Source organism: Dipteris shenzhenensis, chromosome 27 (assembly GCF_047967505.1).
Source record: "Dipteris shenzhenensis isolate YYH24624 ecotype China chromosome 27, Dip_SZ_1.0, whole genome shotgun sequence".
In the NCBI taxonomy this organism is placed as follows: Eukaryota; Viridiplantae; Streptophyta; class Polypodiopsida; order Gleicheniales; family Dipteridaceae; genus Dipteris; species Dipteris shenzhenensis.
This window is the reverse complement of record NC_141622.1, coordinates 49,331,857-49,351,526: the sequence shown is the minus strand read 5'-3', so window position 1 is coordinate 49,351,526 and position 19,670 is coordinate 49,331,857. Positions and strand designations below refer to the sequence as shown.

The following is a 19,670-nucleotide window of genomic DNA, read 5'->3' as shown; positions in this document are numbered from 1 at the left end:
ATCGGAACTCTCTTTTTGATCTTGATTGGAGTCTTTTTCTTCTTTATTGGCTTGATGTCGACTGTCTCTTTATCCTTTTCTTCAGCTCTCTCCACCTGTTCCTCTTCTTGGACTGTGTGGCCTGATGCAATCATGGGTGGCTCTCGAAACCTTACAAGCTGGTGTTTTCCATAGCCCTCCAGATATTTGGGGTCCTTAACACCACATGCTAATGCATAAGAAGTGTAAGACAAAAAGTAAGCGGCCCTAGAGGCCTGCTTATTCACATAATCTCCAAATATATCTATGGCAGACAACCTCTCTATCAAAATGATCTTTTCCTTTTGCCATGAAAGAGCATGTCCACCTAAAGCCCTGGACAAACATTTTAGGAAGTAAACAATGGCTTCTCCATTGTTGCTCAACTGCCTATGGTAAATCAAGATCTTGGCACTGCCTAGATCATGAATATAATGAGCTAGGCCTGACATTTTGCGAAACCCAACCTGCCTGCTTCCACTTGATCTCTGGAGGAATGTGTCATCCTCAATTTGTAGCTGCAACATATCAAAGGATTGGAGTGAGACAATACACAACCTACAAAACTAAAGTTAAGCAGAAGTCAAAGTATATGATTTGAAGTACCTTCTCATTTTCATCAGCAACAAGCAGTTCATCTTTCCAAAGATTTATCCCTCTCCCTTCTTGTACAGCCTCTTCTCTAGTCTTTTCTGTGTATAGAGCTGAGAGATTCATAGCTTCCTGTGTGAGCTGGAAGGCAGCTTCATCTGGCTCTTGGAACTTTTCAGCCTCTTTGAAACAAAATGAAAGGGCCTCTACAGGATCAAACATTGTTTCCAAAGCCAGAAGTGATTGGTCATCCTCTATGCCAACCTCCTTGTCAAGCCTTGAAGCCTGGGCAATAAGGGAAATGGCATAGTCCTCCCTCAAATCAAACATACACTCTATATCATGGAGGAAAACATAATCCTTTCCACCAATCAACACACCTGGAAGCATGGGCACTGCATAGTTGCTACTCTGAACATCAAAATCTTCAACTGGCTCTGCTCCCCTCAGAGTTTTATTCCTCAGTTGAACAAGGTCAAGAGCAGCCACTTGCAGCCCCTCATCCTGAAGGTTGATATCTTCTTCTTGCTCTGCCATTTCAGAGCCCAAAGAAACATCCTCCTTTTCAGAAGCTTCAGATGTGTCTTCTTCTTCTGTTTCCTGCCCTTGTTCATCCAAAGACTCCTGACTGAAGACAATGTACATGAGAAATGCCATGCTCTCCTCCAGCACTCTGCACTTTCTGGTGTGCAAAGTACAGTTGAATTTATAGTGATCAGGCAGGCTGTCAAATCTTCTGCTCACATGGTACCTCAGCCTGTCATTGGAGACAATATGATTAATGTGCACAAAAACCTTTTCACCTCCCACAATTCTTCCTGCCTCTGTCAGTTCTTTGAAGGCATCCCAATAGTCTGAAAGAAAATCTTTGTGTTGCTCCAGTACAGAGCTCATTGAGAACTCCATGTTGAAAATATTGTGGTATAAATGGAAGTTACTCTGAGCCTTGCATTTGTGAAGAAACTCAAATAGGAGCAAATCTGGAGAACTGTCCTCTTCTGGTTCCATTTGTTTTTTGATGGAAGAATCAGCACTCTGCTCCAGCCTCTTCTTTTTGCCTGTTCAAAAACTTATATACTATGAATTCTATATGCTGACATATGCAATCAGTGAATGCATTGTATATCACCAGATAATTCCTTCATGACATCTCATCACTCACCTGGTGATTGCTGTGGTTTTATTATAGCAGCAGAAAAGTCCAGCTTCCTCTTGAAAGGTGGGGCCTGGGAGCCAGCTGTTCCAAAACAAAAACATTTCTCATCATCAAGGAAGATCTCCACAGGGCTAAAGATAGCAAATTAATGAGGTAGAAGTGAGAAACAAATAATACACAGGAATTTGCAGCAAAATGCGATATGGGCTGTTTAGAGAATTGTAAACCACTCTCCTCGCATTTTGTTGCAAATTCTCAAATTCTGGTCATGTGCATGTCAAATCAAGAACTTGGTTCATCTCAGTGATTCCTGGACACTATGATCTCATTTGCAAGAGAAATAATGGAATGAGTGATACTATTCATGAGGAATGTGTCAACAATAGGAATTTGCAGCAAAATGCGATATGGGCTGTTTAGAGAACTATAAACCACTCTCCTCGCATTTTGTTGCAAATTCTCAAGTTCTGTTCATGTGCATGTCAAATCAAGCACTTGGTTTATTTCAGTGATTCCTGGACACTATGATCTCATATGCAAGAGAAAAAATGGAATGAATGAAAATTTTCATGAGCAAGGAGTCCACAATAGGAATTTGCAGCAAAATGCGATATGGGCTGTTTAGAGAATTCCAAACCACTCTCCTCGCATTTTGTTGCAAATTTCTTGTTTCTGTTCATATCAACCTACAATCTAATTTCTGGGTGATTTACCACATTGTGGAAGAAGGATGGAGCTGAGTGAAGACATTGGGACATAAAAAATCCAATGGATGGAAGAAATAAATGTTGAAAAACATTGAAACCAAACTAGAACTCTGACCTTTTTTTTCCTTTTCCATGCTGATTGAGTTGCACTGGTAAATCTCCTGCTCTTTCTCTAGCTTGAACCTTGCACTCTAGGTAACCTGGAGATCTGGCAGTACTGTCTTCAGGCAGGTTGCAGTCTGGATGGAGTGTGCTGGGTAGGAAAGAATCAGAGAAAAAGGATCAGGAGAGAGTCGTGGCAGGGATGAGAGATTGAAATCCAGGGGAGGGAAAAGTGGTTGTGGTATTCATGATGAAATAATGAATGGCACAAGTTCCAAGGAATAAAGTGTACTTTCACACGTGCCAGATTTCAAACTCCAAGAGATTTGGGTCCCATCCACACGTGTGAAAAACGACTAGATTCCACACGTGTGGGATTTAGTGATTCTTTAATTCTATTTGCACTTCTTTGTGGTATCCTGTTTTAAAACTCTTGCCCTCCAGTCTCTGCTCTCTTGCCTCCCTACCTCCATACTCTGCAGCATCAGCATCTTGTCCAGCAGCACAGAATCATCCTCAGCACAGATTACTCCTCAGCAGCACAGCACATCCACAGATAGACTCCAGGTCAGCCAGGAACAATGGGTTCTCCCCTTAGTCTCTGCAATCTTTTTGCCTAAAATAGAAAAAATACATACTGTATGGAAATGCATAGACTCAAACCAAGACAGAGAAATCACTGTAGGAAAGCAGATCTTAAAGTGTGATATTTGCATGTGATCTTCTTGCATAACCTCCATTCATACTGTATTTGGTTGGAGAAACATAGAAATCACTGTAGGAGTGCACCAACATGTCATTTAGAAAATTTGCAGCAAAATGCGATGTGGACCTGTTTGAAATTCCAAACTGCTCATATCGCATTTTATTGCAAATTTCTCTATTTGGCTTCTTCCACCCCTGTGATTGCCTTCTCTTTGTGAGAACATGTTCTGGTTTTTTGACTTCCATAGCTGTAGTCTTCTTGCATAAACTCCATTCATACTGTATTTGGCTGGAGAGACAAAGAAATCACTGTAGAAGTTCACCAGCATGTCATTTCAGAAATTTGCAGCAAAATGCGATGTGGACCTGTTTGAAATTCCAAACTGCTCATATCGCATTTTATTGCAAATTTGTCTATTTGGCTTCTTCCACCTCTGTGATTACCTTTTCTTAATGAGAACATGTCTGGTTTTGTGACTCCTCTTAGTCTCTGCAATCTTCTTGCCTAAAACAGAAAAATTACATCCTGTATGGAAATGCATAGACTCAAACCAAGACAGAGAAATAACTGAAGGAATGCAGATCTTCAAGTGTGATATTTGCATGTGATCTTCTTGCATGACCTCCATTCATACTGTATTTGGTTGGAGAAACATAGAAATCACTGTAGGAGTGCACCAGCATTTCATTTAAAAAATTTGCAGCAAAATGCGATGTGGACCTGTTTGAAATTCCAAACTGCTCATATCGCATTTTATTGCAAATTTCTCTATTTGGCTTCTACCACCCCTGTGATTGCCTTTTCTTTGTTAGAACATGTTCTTCATGTCTTTGATCTCTTTCCAATCCTTTGTATGCAGTTTTTCAGAGTGATGGCAAGAACCAAATCAACTGCAAGGCAAGTTGGCAAAGGACCAGGTCTTGCAGCAACAGCAGCTGGGACAGGTTCCAAGAAGTTTAGTGTGCCTCCAAAGGGAAGAGCTTCACATGGCAGGAAGGGTAAGCCAATGAGCTTGCTCAAGCAAAAGGCCAAAAGATTGAATAAGGGTGCAGGTGTGCTTAGGGAAATAAGGAGGCAACAGAAAGCCATAGGTTTTGCAATACCCAAAGCACCCTTTCAAAGACTGGTGAGAGAAATTTGTGACAGTTGGAACCTTGGGTTCAGGTGGAATAGAACTGCCATTCTTTCCTTGCAGGAAATGGCAGAGGATTACCTGGAGAAATATTTTGAGGATGCAATGCTTGTAGCAGCCCATGCTCACAGGGTGACTTTGATGGCCAAAGATTTCAACACTTTGTCTAGAGTGAGATGGAGATATGACAAGCTGGTTCATCCTGTGGAATGGCAGGACATCAAAATGAGAGATATATTGCTAATTCCACCTACAAGGAAGGTCAAGGTTGATGAGGTAAAGGTTGTTGAGGTAACACACTCAAAGAACACCAGAGGGAAGGCTACTTATGAGGACTCACTGAAGCAGCAAGTAAAAGAAACAAAATCTGTTATAGATGTGGAAACTGGAAAGAAGGAGCTACACATACATAGAAGGTTGAAGGAGCTGGGCCCTGATGTAGTTGTACATATTGAGGATGAAGTTTCAGTCAATGATTTTGATTTGACAAAACAATGCTTAGCAGCATTGGCTAACAAGAATGAGTATTGCTCAGATACTATCATTCTTGCAATGCTCTAGTAAGTGTCTTTAAATTTTACATTTTTTGCAAATCAATCCTCCTTGTAACTCTTTTATAACCTACCCTAATTATGTTCTGATCCTATGCAGCATGATGAGAAGCTGGCTTCATCCCTCTGTACAACATACAGTCCATATTGTTGATCCAGCCATTTCTTCTAGATTAAGAGATGCAAAAGAGACTCCCATGAGTATTTCCAGCTGGTTCAAACACTGCAATTTTGAAGTAATTGACATTTTGCTACTTCCATATCATAGCAGGTATGTGGGTGACTACTTCTTTTAAGATTCTTCTTTAATATTGGGAACTCTTGTAGCCTTTCATTTGCTTATGCTTTTTTCCTTATGCAGTGACCACTGGAGTTTTGTGTCTATTGACATCTAGCAGAAGCAATGCTTTCTATTCAACTCTCTAAAAAACACACACAGAGAGCTGAAATTGTAAGTACTGTGTGTGCTTTTTGAACTCAAAACTTCATTATTTTGATACCATACTAACTAAATTATACATATTGCAGTTGTATTAGAAGGCTATTAGATGCATTGGATCATTGTCCTCCAAATGTCTCTCTGTTGGATTCAATAGAGCCATTAAGTCTAGAGGTAAAAAGTCTATTAAATGCTATGTCTTTGAACTTATTGAATAATTTTGTTTTGTGCTGATGCTCACAGTTTCTAACATTTTTTTCTAACTGTACAGACACCACAACAAAATGATTCAAGTAGTTGTGGATGGAGGGTGCTGATCAATGCAAAATATATACTTTCAAGCTACTTTGAAAAGGAACAGCCAGATCTGGTAAGGAAAAATACTTTTCATTTAGCTTGAAGATAATTCATAATGATACAAAGTGTTCTAAATTATCCTCTGCCATTGCAGATGAAAGAGGATAGCTTCAGCCCCAACTATGTACATAATTTTAGAGCTCATACAATTTTGAGGTTTTTGAGCTATGCCTCCCCCAAACCTATCGTAGCAGCTACTGTGGAGCTGGGTGAAAGCTCTAAAGTACAAGAAGGTGTCATACACCTTGATCCCACATATGAAGCACCTGATGTTGAGGACCAGAAGCCACAGGAGCAATCACAGAGTGCTGAGGAGGAGCAGACACAGGAGCAAAGACCTACTGCTGATGTTGAGGAGAAGGTGGAGAAGCAGCAAAGAGAGGCTTCTGGGGCAGTGGAGGAGACAGGATGGAACACGGACAGGATGGAGCAGCAGAGAGAAGATCCTCCAGAAAATGTAGAGCAGCCTCTGGATGAAACTGTACATAAATAGAAAATGGATGTTAGAAATATGTTCTACAGATTCAGCTAAACAATTCTGTACAAAATCTTACTTGATTGAATACAAAACCTTTCTTTATGGAGTATGTGTGATCTCAATTTTAAAATTTTCTATGTCTTTGCATTTAACTGAGCTCTCTCTTCTTCTGAGTAACTGCAAAAAAGCAATATGAATTAGAGTGGTAAATTAAACTAATAGCAATGCTTATAGAGACTAGGATAAATCAGATGGTGTACCTTTCTGTTCTTGTAGATAAATAAAAAGTCGTTTGAGATAGAACCTTCAGTCTCAAACAGAATGTCACTGCGTAATTGAGCTAGGGAGCAACATTCTCTTAACGAGATACTGGCTACCACATCACCATTCTCAAGAACATCAATATCAATAAGTTTATTTTGTGCACCAAACGACTCTTCATCTTGGTCCATTAGGACAAGCTTTGAGCCTAGCATTCGACTACTGCGCTTGTAATAAAAAGAGAAAATAAAATTTTGTGATGCAACCATGTACTTCAGTTGCATAGAAGGTTGGACCACCTCACAAAACACTGAACTACATGTCTTCTTATCCCAACCTTTATCCAAAAATTGTGGCATGCATGCCGAATTTGTTGCTTTAACTGTGAGCATTATTTTTGAAACCTTTACTGGAAAGGTATTAAACAAGTCTACAAAAACTGTGAGAGGCATGCACAAAGAAATTTTTACTATCCTAGTGGCAATATTGGGCCTCAGAGCTTTCTGTACTTCTGTAAAAAGCTTCGCCCTATATGCCTCTGTAACACTAGAATGTGGGTGAGGCCAATCCACCGAATTCCACGCCGGAAGGTCTTGTTTTATTAATACACCATGTGTGTTAGCTTTGTCCAGCAACTGATAAAAATGATCAGTAAAAAATATACCCGATTGAGCTAGCTCTGTTGCACATCGACCTTGGTATTGTTGTTCTCCTATCGATCCATGCAGAACATCTATAAATCCCAGAATACAATCGATGTTTTGCCATGTCTCATACGATGAAGGATATAAATCTGAAATAAAACAACACAAGAATGTCAATAAGTTAAAAAGCTTCATCTTAAAAATCCATACACCTCATGAAGGAAAAAACCACAATAGAAAAATATACAATTAGGCCTGTGTTGCGGAAGATTTTTTGGATAGTCTCGCAAGACAAGTTCTTTATGCATGTACACGTGCTGAATCAAAACTTCTTTCACGGATATCTTCCCTTTGGTGATTTTAAAATCTCGTACTCTTCCCTTCCACGATGCCAAGAAAACGTTTTTTGTCTGGGGTCTTTTTCTTTTGCTAGGTTGCATGAGCACCCATGCTCCTTTCGAAACACTAAACCTTTCCCAAGTTCCTTCTGTTTTGACTGTACTTGAATTCTCTACCGACGAAATAGAAGAAGCAGGTCGACGGGGTAAGGATGTTTGGTATAATTCTGCCTTCGTAGCATTATCATCCACAGAGCGTCTTGCACAAGAACGGCCGTGGTTTTGGTTCACCATGGAGATTTTCTGAATCTGTAACAATAACAAAGTAATGTAACTAAGATAACAATTTGAAGTTTCAAGAAAGAGAAAGTGGGCAAACAGACAGTTGACGAGAAACATCTTACTCTACGCCAAACAGGATCAAGGGAGCAGTTTTGGAAAAGGAAGGCAGTTGCACAATGAGGCAATGGTGTAGAATGGTAGACCTTTCGCACGAAAGGCGGCACAATATTTGAAAATTCAAAGGAAGGTGGAAGCGGGAAGGATCTTGTCAGATAAAATGTCAGTTTAGATTCTATCTTCTTGTCCAAAGATCTTCTACGAATAAAAAACCAATCTCCTCATTAATGTAGCACGCTTGTACTTACATAAAGTATTGTTTCTTTTTTCTATTTTCTCTTATTTTCGTGAATTTTCAACGTTACGTTGGCCTTCTATTGATTGGTTGAGAGCTTATTTTTCCAAACCGTAAAAGGCCCCAAAATGAGCTCCCTTTTTTCCTAATGTGTCTCTTACGACACCTATAGGATATGAGTACGACTAGGAGATCATTTGGGCTATCATGGCACTTTATGAGCGAGCTTCAGGCAGAGTCTGGACAGGATTTGGATGGACAGACGAGATTATGAGCACTATCGGGGTCAAACAAGGATGCCCATTATCACCTACCTTGTTTGGCCTCTACATCGACGAGCTCGAGACAGTGATGAAGGCTCAGGGTGGGATAGGTTGCTCTCTCGCGAGCACACTGATCTAGATATTACTTTATGCAAATGATGTGGCTCTCTTGTCGTCCTCAACAGAGGGGCTCTAGAGACACCTTGACGCACTACAGTCCTTTTGTAAGTCTCATGATTTGAAGGTCAACTTGGGTAAAACCAAGGTTATGGTCTTTAATACATCCCGAGTCGTCATGCGCAATGAGCATTTCACTTTTGAGGGGTCCCCTATTGATGTAGTTTTATCATACATTTATCTGGGGGGCGTCTTTTCCAGACCCACCTTCACCATGAGACCTGCCATCATGCAAGTGCACCTGAGCAGAGGATATGCTTCATTGGCGAGACTTAAGAGATAGTGCTTCTGCTTTCATTTTCAGGATCCACGGACCAAAGGGTTGCTTTTTGATTCCTTGGTCTGTCCTGCAGGGATGTATGGCAGCCCATGTTGGGGGCTAGATTTGTTGGATACAGAGTGGGCCAAGGTGGAGCAGCTACAGGTTCTCATGTTATCATGGATGATCCGTGGTAAGCCATCCGTCCCTCACCAGATCATTCGGGCGGAGTTTGGGTCACCCCCATTACAGCTAGATGCTGCATTTCAGGTAATTACATATCTGTACTAAGTCAAGGAGTATGGGGATTACACATCCGGACGAAGCAGGATACCATGGCTAGCACTGTCCTCTTCTATGGCACTTGTAGCAAGGGGAGATCAGAGGTGTTGGTATGCACGCACAGAGAGATGGTTTGCAGGACTAGGGCTCCACATGGACAGACTACCCCCTTTCCAGTACAGCATGGATGCTCCTTTCTCCAGCTCTTGGTTGATTGTGGGAATGCGCTATGCAAGACTGATACAAAGGATTGACCTTCCATGGGAGCAATTTTAACAGAAATGCATAGTTTCAATGTAAATGAGGATGTGGCAATGCGACCCATTCAAGAAATGAAGACATGTTAGTGAATATAAGCTACATCTTTTTTAAGCTTGACCCATATGATCACACTATGATTGCCGAAGTTGTAATGTCTTTGAAAAATGTAAATGTGGGTTTAAAAATTAGGGCCACATGTATCTCCAAAACAAATGTAACAATTTGTCAGAGTTTTTCCTTTCTATTTGTAAAATATAGTCGATTGTAGTCAATCCACAATCCTGTTAGTTGGATAAATTCTTAGATGGTGTGATTTGCATGAGCATGTTATAATTAAATGTTTCAATAACATGTCACTCACTCAACTTCTCATGCTTGTTAGATCTTCTCTTGCTCTCTCACTCGCCATGGCATCCATGTCACAATGATCAACGCAAGCTAGATATGCATTCCAGGATCCAAACGTGACGGGAAAGCATGCCATGAACCACATAATGGATGTGGCTGACGCTACCCTCCTATCGACAAGAAGAGATGAGGCACGCTCAATTGCCAATGCAAGCGTCTTCCATGATCTGAACAGTTGGAAGTACGACTGCATCAAAGTAGTGGTCTCCAACAACGACATTGCAGTGATATGGGATCCCATTGATGCCGCACGTGGATGGTGGTCCATTAAGAATTATCACCACCCTGCTATGAGGGAGAATGCATACTACATTCATTGCATGATCAAATCTTATAAGCCTCATAGCGGAGCCATGCCACTTTACTTTTCAAATATGTTATATGCAAAGTTCATGCTAGATGTGCCCATAAACTTTGCATCCCAACCCAAGACACGTAGCAGAAAGCCAGCACCACCAAAGACAGTCGGTGCCACTATTGTCCCCATCATTGCAACACCACTTGCTAGTGCATGATGCTATGTCAGAGTATCGGTGGATGATGAGTGAGAACGAGTGCCTGCAAGCTGAAGTCAATTGCCTAAATGCCATGCTCCAACAAGCCGGTGAGAGGCAAGACCTCGAAAATGCTCACGAGGAGAAATACCGCATCTCCACTGCTTGTTCTCAAGCAAGCGCGAGATGCATAAGCTGCCCTCCAACACATTGAAGACGGAGGCCATGTTTGCACCTTGGATCCAAATTTTGTGGGCTTGGATGCCAGAAAACCATCTGGCACCCTTCTATCGCATATCACATTTGTGAATGATGGGCCTTTATGTCCAATATGCCAAGACCATTTTGATATGATGACTGGATACTATGCGCTATCGTGTCACCATTGGTTTCACCTCGTATGCCTGGCAAATACGTTGAAGGTCAGGAGTGCCTATCCAACTTGTAATGCTCCCCAGGCCAAGAAATTGTACAATGTTCTTGGCATTGGAGCAACATTTTTAGCGCATCCTTGGTTGCGAACATTATAGGCCCCATATATTGTAATGCCATATTGTAATGACATATACAAATTTTGTTAATGGAGTTTGGAGTTAATATGAAGGATACTCGTTAGCATATTAAAATATTATTTGATCATGATTATTGCTTTTGTGTCTCTTTTTAATTATTTTGAAATACTTAAGTAAATGCTCCATGATTTTAATTGCTGGGTTTTTTCAAATCAATTTTCTTCATAGGTGTATTTTAATTATTTTGAAATGTAAGTAAATGTTGTGTGATTTTAATGCTTGGGTTTTTTCAAATCGTTTTTCTTTAGACCTCCAAGAATCTAGCAAGCATGCTAGTCATACTCCTCTCCATCCTGTCCCACCTTCGTGATGGTGGTGCTACTGCGCAGCTTGTTTATCATTTTATTGAACGGTTGCACACATTGCGATTGTACATGTGAACCTCAAAATTGACACCAGCACGTGAACATGACAAAACAATGTTTATTTAATGCTCTAAATTTTTGAAAAATGGGCAAATCACTGTATTTTTTTGGCCACCACAAATACAACTCTAAATTTTGCAAACTAAGCATAGATATAATTTCCTCCTATAGATTGTGGCTTCAAATGTAAACTTTGCCCAAAATCTACAACTACTATCGTGTACACTATGCACTTTTATAATATGACAATAAGCCGTTATTATGTTTATTGATGTGAAAATTGGCATGTTTGGCGACTTGTAAGTTGTTGTGTTCGATGAAATGAAAATTATCATAGATTAGCCATCATTAAAATTATAAAACTTTCACAAACACTTTGATGGGGTTTATGCTCCCTCTGCAAATTGTGCTTTGAAAGATTTATAATTTCATCAAGGGCTTGCACGCATCACTCCAGCCACCATCAGCACCATCTTTGCATATCAAATAAATTACAGTTTAAGTAAATTGCATTTTTAAAGTTTGCATCGTGAAAGAATTGCATTTTAAGTGGATTGCATTATAATTGCATTTAAAAGGCTCTCATTTTAAAAGAATTGCATTTCAGAAGGATTGCATGTTAAAATAATTACAATTGCAACATTTATCAGACACAACCATATATCACACCAACGTCTCTTCTTTTGAGTCACTAGAATTTAGTTTTGGGTGTATCAGTATAGCAACGGACCTGGAAGATCTGTGTGTACCCACTTTGGTATATCACCATCACTGCATACCCCTTTCACATCGTCCAACACTCTACTATTTGCATAGATGTAAACTAGCTTCTCTGATCTTTCCGATGTTAAGTGGTTCCTTGTGACAGAATGCACAAACTTATAGTTACTCAACCTTTGTTTGCTAGAGGAGTTGCTACAAGGTTGCGATAACACCTTCATGTCCAAGGCTTGCAAATGAGGCATGGATGCTCCACACTCTTCCCACCATCTCCATGTTGGCATATCTTTTGCTAATTCTTTGATTCTTGGATAAGCAAACAGTCCTTCTCTATTTCAAAAAGTTGAAAGTTCCCTAACAGCAGAGGCATACTCTGTCCTATCCTCAAAGAAACATCTAAGAAGATCATGCCATGACTGCATAATCTGTACATATGTTTTTGTGCGATAATCACACCATTGCGGATCTAATATATGGGCAGCATAGTGCAAAGATTTGTGAGCTTGATTCCATCATTTTCACACCATCTTTTGCAATGCGGTTCATTTAGTCATGCTATATCCACCTTTGCCTGGCCTTGCATCTTCCTTCAAAAAACATCCCTCTCAATAGTCCACCACGCCATATAAGCACTTCCCATGCTTGGCCCTTTCACATCCAACCTATGGATTGCAAACCAAATTGTCTTCATAGCTTTCACTGCATCGGATACCCTCTTCCAAAGCATCATATTATTAACCACAACGCCTTTAGGTCTCCAAATTCATTATAAGAGTTGTTTGAGCATGCCATCTATGGCTTTTGTGCTGAATAGCATCTTGGTCTGCTGCCTTAACACTAGTTCAGTAGCATAACAGAACATAAAAGTGTCCTTTTGATATTTTGGCAAAAAAAATCACTTGTTGTAGATGTGTTTTCTGGTGATTTCCTCTCTTGAGCTTAAGGTAGACTCATAGGATTATTATCTAAAAATATCAAGACTATTATTAAAAATATAAGGAGCACAAAAAACTATTACATGTGATTACAAAATGCTCACAAATGTATGGTAACACAGTCTTTCACCCAAACATCACTCAAATTTGAAACTTTATCTAGCATGCCTGAAAATAAAATTGATTTCAAGGAGCTAGCATTTTTTACAAAAGTGTTTATAAGTATATCAAACACCTAAGAGTGACAAAACTTTGTTTAAAAATCATTTTGGCAAGATTAATTTATCAATTAAGAAAAGTGGTTAGCCTAGTAGTTTGCATTATAAGTCACATTTCATAAATAAGCATATTTATATTCTACACATAATAGCCACAAAGCATCATATCTTTAGAATAACAATATTATATCATAAGGGAAAGTCACCACATCATGATAAAGGCTAAAACTAAAAGAGATTAAGTGCTCCTAATATCAACTACCAAAATAGGTTCTGCATTAAATCTCACTTTATAGCTTTGAATTATCATGTATATAAGTGTTCTACATATAACATTTTTCAATCGGTATCACTCATTCATGATTAGAGGCACTTTATAGGTATAATTTATACTCACGCTACTCCATAATATCCTATTGAAGACATATACGAAGTATGGCTAAATTTGGAATTTGTTAGACATGTCAAAGAATTTGTAAAAGATCAAAATTTGCCTCACCATTAGCATTCACTAAAATTACATTTAAGGTCATAGACCTGGGGTTCCAACTCAATATGTAATATGTTACTACCCTTGTCCAAAATCCAAGGTATGGGGGGACTAGGTCCATATATAATATGCATGGATTTTCTTTAAAAAATTCAAATATGCAAGGGAAAAATATGAAAATTTCATGTCCCCCCTCCCACAAAATACAAGGTAGATACCTTGGAAAATGTGCAAGATTTGAAGATTTGTACATTTTTTTAATAATATGTGAGGCCCAAGGGGAGGGGTCTTTTGGATGGGGGTACACAAAAATATGAAAACCCATGTCCTTCCAAATTAATGCAACTTTTTCATGTGTTACCCAAATTTCAACGTGTAGGGACATATTTGAAGCTCTTTTAGTGTAGAACACAACCATGTTAATTTGAATAATTCCTACTCATGGCATATTGTTAATTTCATCTCATACTCAAGATTTTGATAGGTTTTCTTACTAAAGGGAGTTGGCGCCCCAGGGCCATAGATCATAATGAATATGAATATGTAGCTCCAAGGAAATATAAACATATGTGTTATAGTTATCCTTAGACTCAAGGACTTAAAAAATTTCAAAAAAAGGCATTCTAAGTAAGAAGTATGGCCATTTTATCTAAAACCTAAGAAAACAACTTGAAATATCGGTGCCAAGGTTGACCTTAAAACTTTAGGTAGAACTCAAAGTAATAGATGCAAGTTCCAATCCATAATAATTCCAAGTTTTTTCAGCATGTAAGCTATTATGATAAATATTCAAAGACCCAAAATACCTTATCGATGCTTTTGAATAATTATAGGAATGGCTCATTTAACAGGAAATTAAATGTCCTAGGACATTTTTATGTCCTTCTACTAAACTAATGTTAACAACTGCTCCATCATTATATAGTTTGTGCCAAAACACATTTCACCTAGCTTCAGAAGCTCTAGCGAGTGATTTGCAGTCTGAGGATTCCTGAATATGCCTAGTAATTGCTCATGGCTAAGAAAGTACAACACGACCTTCGAGCCTCATCGCAACTTTGAAGAAGTTTATCTCAAGCTTTTATACCAGTCCTTTGAGACTATAGGTCCAGACAGTGGAACGAGCATGGCGATGCCCAAATACGTTGATATCTGTGATTTATAATTTTCCCAGCCTTTTGAAAATTCTTAGCATTATCAATAATCAGCTGAATAATATTGTCCAGACCAATATCTTCAATACATCTACCTAACTTGTTTGCAATGAATTCTCCCATCTTAGCCTCATCGCTTGTATCAATCGACTATCGAAAAGCCTCCCCTTTGAACGTCACAACCATGACATTAATCAAGGGCCGCTTGCAGACATTAATCAAGGGCCGCTTGCTAACATTCTTCCATCCATCTAATATGATGGTGCAAGTAGTTTTCTCAATGCCATCATAACCACTTGCTGCATCTCCTCTTTCATCCTATTGTAGTATGCATCCAACATGCTGTTTCCAACGGCATCGTAACTAGGCATTGTGAAACCGTGAAATAGGCCATGGCTTTTTTCCAATGTGGGCTTTGCACCATGATCAATGAATATTCCGTGTGACAAATAGCTTCAAACATATCTTGTTGCGCCTTCTCAATATGTTGTGCTTTGAAGGAAGCTTCCAAGGATTGTTGTTGCACATGTACACAGGCATTCGAATGAGGCACATTACTGCATGGTCCTCTTTCCATATGCACATTCTAGCAACTTGCTGACTGTCAAGGGATCCCGTGCCACTACTGTTTGTGTTTGCACTTTGCGAACAACTTTCCATAGTCACTGATTGCTTGCCCGGGGTTTCAAGACCCATGGTTCTTTCTTTTTTCAATTACAAGTTGAGACTCATGGCCTACAACTATTTCATCCACAATCGTGTCTGCACTTGTGGCTATCTGACCACCCAAAATGGCTACCACCCTTTCAGCTCCAGGACGCTTGCACTTTCCAATCTGTCTTTGAGGGTCACCTAAGAAATGTTTGTGCATACAAGTTCTTGAACCCGTGTACTCTTCGTGGCAGATTTTATATCTCCACTTTGTGGCAATTATGAGCGTAACATCGTCACGAGCTTTTGCAGGGTTTCATCCTCGTTTCTCTGGAGCCATGTTCACATCTGTATGCAAATACTAATAGATCAATAATGTGCAAAAGTTTTAGAAGCAAAATTATCAATTGCCACGTATCAAACCATTTCTCTGGTCTTGAACAATTTTATTTCCCAAATATGTGTTGCATGGAACAATCATTTCACTCACTCTTATTCCATCAATGCTCAGTAAGTGTGCTAGACCCTGAGACGAAGCAACCATCCAATCGTCTTGCCCCCTCCTAACATAATTGGATGGTTATAGACATGGTAATCTACCTAGGGACCTAGGCATGGGATGGAAAAATTATCTTTTTCCACATCTCGCTCTTTCTCGTGTAAGCATCTATCTACACTGTGATCTTTTGCGACATCATGCTCTGTACGCAAAAGTCGATATTTCACACACACTAGTGCAGTAGCTAGCACTGCTTACATGCACGTGGCGGCTCTTTCTCTCACACCTTTTACTTTTCAATCCCAAGCATTCGACACAATTATTCAAAAGATTTTAAATGCATTCGTTCATGCTACAAGCAATCTAAAATATCTGGAGTCAAATAAATACGTAAGGAACCAGCAATTGATTGATTAATCCAAATCAATGTCAAAGTTCATTAGAATAGTTCCACATAGTAAATGTTCACCCATTTACATCTTTAGCGTGTACATGGGTGACTCTACTTTCTACATGGTTAATGCCTTGCAGGATGCTAGCACAGGATTTGACTCTACATCTATTTATTAGTTTATCTTCATTGCCAATCAAATGTTTTCTTATTCTCATGGGCAATCCTATAAAGACTTGGTTGCAAAAGTTGCACTTCCACTTTTGATGCCCTAACATTGTAACAAAATCCTGCGGTTTTGCAACATTTTGGCCTCTTCCTTGAGTCTCGTTTGGCGGTTGATGTTGGCCTACCCTATCTTCTCTGTCTACCATGATTGCTTTACATGTAAAAGAGAAAAACCATCTCAGTTCATTAATATGTTTTCAGCAACTTAAGATAATGTCACTAACATGTCATCAAAATCAAACGTAAGTTTTCTAGACCTCAAGAGAGAGCAACCATCCAATTGTCTTGCCCCCTACCAACATAACTGGATGGTTATAGACGTGGTAATCTACATATAGAAATAGGCATGGGATTGCAAGTTGCCTTTTCCCATGTCCCGCTCTTTCTCAAGTAAGCATCTATCTGCACTATGATCATTCGCATCATGCTCTATATGCGAATGTCGGTATTTCACACACACTAATGCAGTAGCCAGCAATACCTACATCAAGACCTTTGTTTGAATCTATAAAGTGAAGGATGCTACCTAGGTTAGACATATTTAATGTAAGTTTAGACATACATATCATACCTATATAGGATCAACTTTTCAAAAGTGGCACTTTTGAAGGTGTTTCTTAACACCATACAATCCTATTACAAGAATTAACAACTTCTAAATCTTATCTTTTGGTGTAACCTATATGTGCCACGTTAAATTTTCTAACTTTGATTTCATCTCCTTTAAAAATCTCTTAAAAATTGCTTGTTTTAATGTTTTCATATGTGCTTAGAAGAGTGGGTTTAAATTTTAGCCAAAACTACTCCAAAAGTATCTGTAAAAATGAATTTGTACATTGACAAGTCTAAAATTAATGAAATAAGTGTTAACAAATCTTTCTGTATGACAGATACCTTCCTTGGATCAATAGTCATTCCATCCTTAAATATAATGTGCCCTAATGACACACCTCTTTCCACAACAAAAGCACATTTACTTGGATTCAAGCTCAAATGAGCCATCCGACATTTTTCAAAACATAATCTGAGATGATCCAAATGATCAGATCTCTTACCAAAGATTGTAAAGTCGTCTAGGAATACTCTCATGAAGTAAGGTAATCTGCAAACACCTCTTGAATCCACTTCTGGAAAGTTGGTGCCGCATTCTTCAAACCAAAAGTCATTACATTGTTTGCAAGTACTCCCCATTCCATGACAAATGCAGTTTTGTCTTTATCATCCTAAGCCATTCTTAATTGATTGTAACCACTAAATCCATCCAAAAAGCTATAAAACTCATGGCCTACCACAGCATCCAACATGGCATCACAAAAAGGTAAAGGGAATGGATCAGTAATAGTTGTTGCATTCAGTTTCCTATAGTCCACGCATATTCTTAGCTTGCCATTCTTTTTTCGAACTATAACAATACGTGACACCCATGTAACTCTATCCAAAGAATATATAAACCCAACTTTCAAAAGTTTATTCAAGTCTTCTTTAACTTGCTTAGCATAATTAGGATTCATTCTATATCTTTGTTGAATAATTGGGACTGCATCTTTTTTAAGATTTATCTTATGTTGACAAAAAGAAGGATCAACTCCCTTCATATCTATATAATGATATGCAAAGATTTCTTTGAACTCCAGTAATAGCTCCCTCAATTTCCCTTTGAAAGGTTCTTTCAATTCAGTGCTGACACAAACCATCTTTGGGTCTTTCTTGTCACCAAGATTCATGTCTTCAAGCTCATCTTCTTTCACTCTAGCACTCTTGCTCATATGTTTATCAAAGGCCTAGATCACTGCTTGAATATATGTCTTCAAACCTCCTTCCACTGTTTCTTCATCAGCATTAGAGTCATCTGACTTCTTTTGGTCATTCTGGTTGGAACTGCCTGACTTGCTGCTCTACACAGTCGGATCTGTATCCAAATCAGTCTACTTATCATTTGTGTATTTTTGTAAAATTCCTACCACATCTACTTCAAACAATGGTACCAATGAAGGGTTTCTCCTTAGAAAATAATCCTCTTCTACCTCTACTACCATATTAAATCCCTCTGCCTCTATGGGTTGCATGAGTCTAGGAAGAGTTCTCTTTGAGATTAGACATATCTTATACTTTTCCTTTCCCTTCCTGACAGTAATCCTTTCAGCTCCCCAATCTTGCTTAGCTTTTGCAGCACAGAACCAAGGCCTACCCAATAGCATAGAGTATGAACTTTCTTTTTCCTCCATTCTTAGTACCACAAAACTTATTGTAAATGCTAGTCCCCATATATTAATTTTTTGACCTCTCACTATACCCAATGGTTGGATTCTTCTCTGATTAGCCATCCTGACCTGAAAAGGTACTGGGACCAATTTATTCTCACAAAAGCGCTTATACAACTCTTCTGATAGTATATTAACACCATATCCCCCATCAATGGATACTTATGGAATTATTTGTCTTTTGTATTCCACATCCACTGTAGGTACTTTATAATCAACATCTTCCACCATAGATGTATAGGTTTCCATGTCTTCCTCATCTTCCATTCTTACTCCCACTTCAGCTATAGAAGGTTGTTCCTTATGTGAGCAACTGTTCTTTAAAAGTAGGTACTAGGTTGAGCAATTGATCAAGTGTTATGTGGATCTTTGAGTGTAGTGATTCTTTGAAAAATTCCTCTTGACCCCCATTATTTTTTGGCTTTACTTTAAATCATTGTACTTCCTCCTTGCTCAGCAACTACTGCTCCCTTTTAGGTGCATCCTTTTCTTCTTTCTTACCTTCAACTTTCTGTTTATTGCTTCCAACTGTATTCAGGTTATTATTTGAACCAGTCTTGCTAGGTGTCAAATTTTCCTTCTTTATTGTGTCACTCTCACTAGCATCTTCTTGAAATTGGACTTGTTGTTTTATTTGTTTGATTTCTGCCATTGTAGCATTGCTCTTATCAGTATCATCATCTTCCTTCATCCGAGATCTACATCTAACCGCTTTTGGGCTGTCTTCTGGCTATTCTCCCCTATCAGATCCTTGTTTCCTTTACTGAACTCCTCTTTTCTATCTTTATTTGCTTCATTTGCTTTGTATATATCCCTTAAGGCTGCATCCTTGACCTCTTGTTGTTCCTCCCAATCCACCAATTGTTTCATATCAGATTCCAATGGATGTTTTGCTTGAACTTGAGCCTTAGCTCCCACTCTTGTGATT

At 39.0% G+C, this 19,670-nt stretch overlaps 1 pseudogene; it reads right to left on the bottom strand.

The window, feature by feature from the left end:
* Positions 1 to 19,433, bottom strand: part of LOC147884427 (uncharacterized) — a 39,515-nt pseudogene extending 20,082 nt beyond the window's left edge.
* Positions 19,434 to 19,670: the final 237 nt, after the last annotated feature.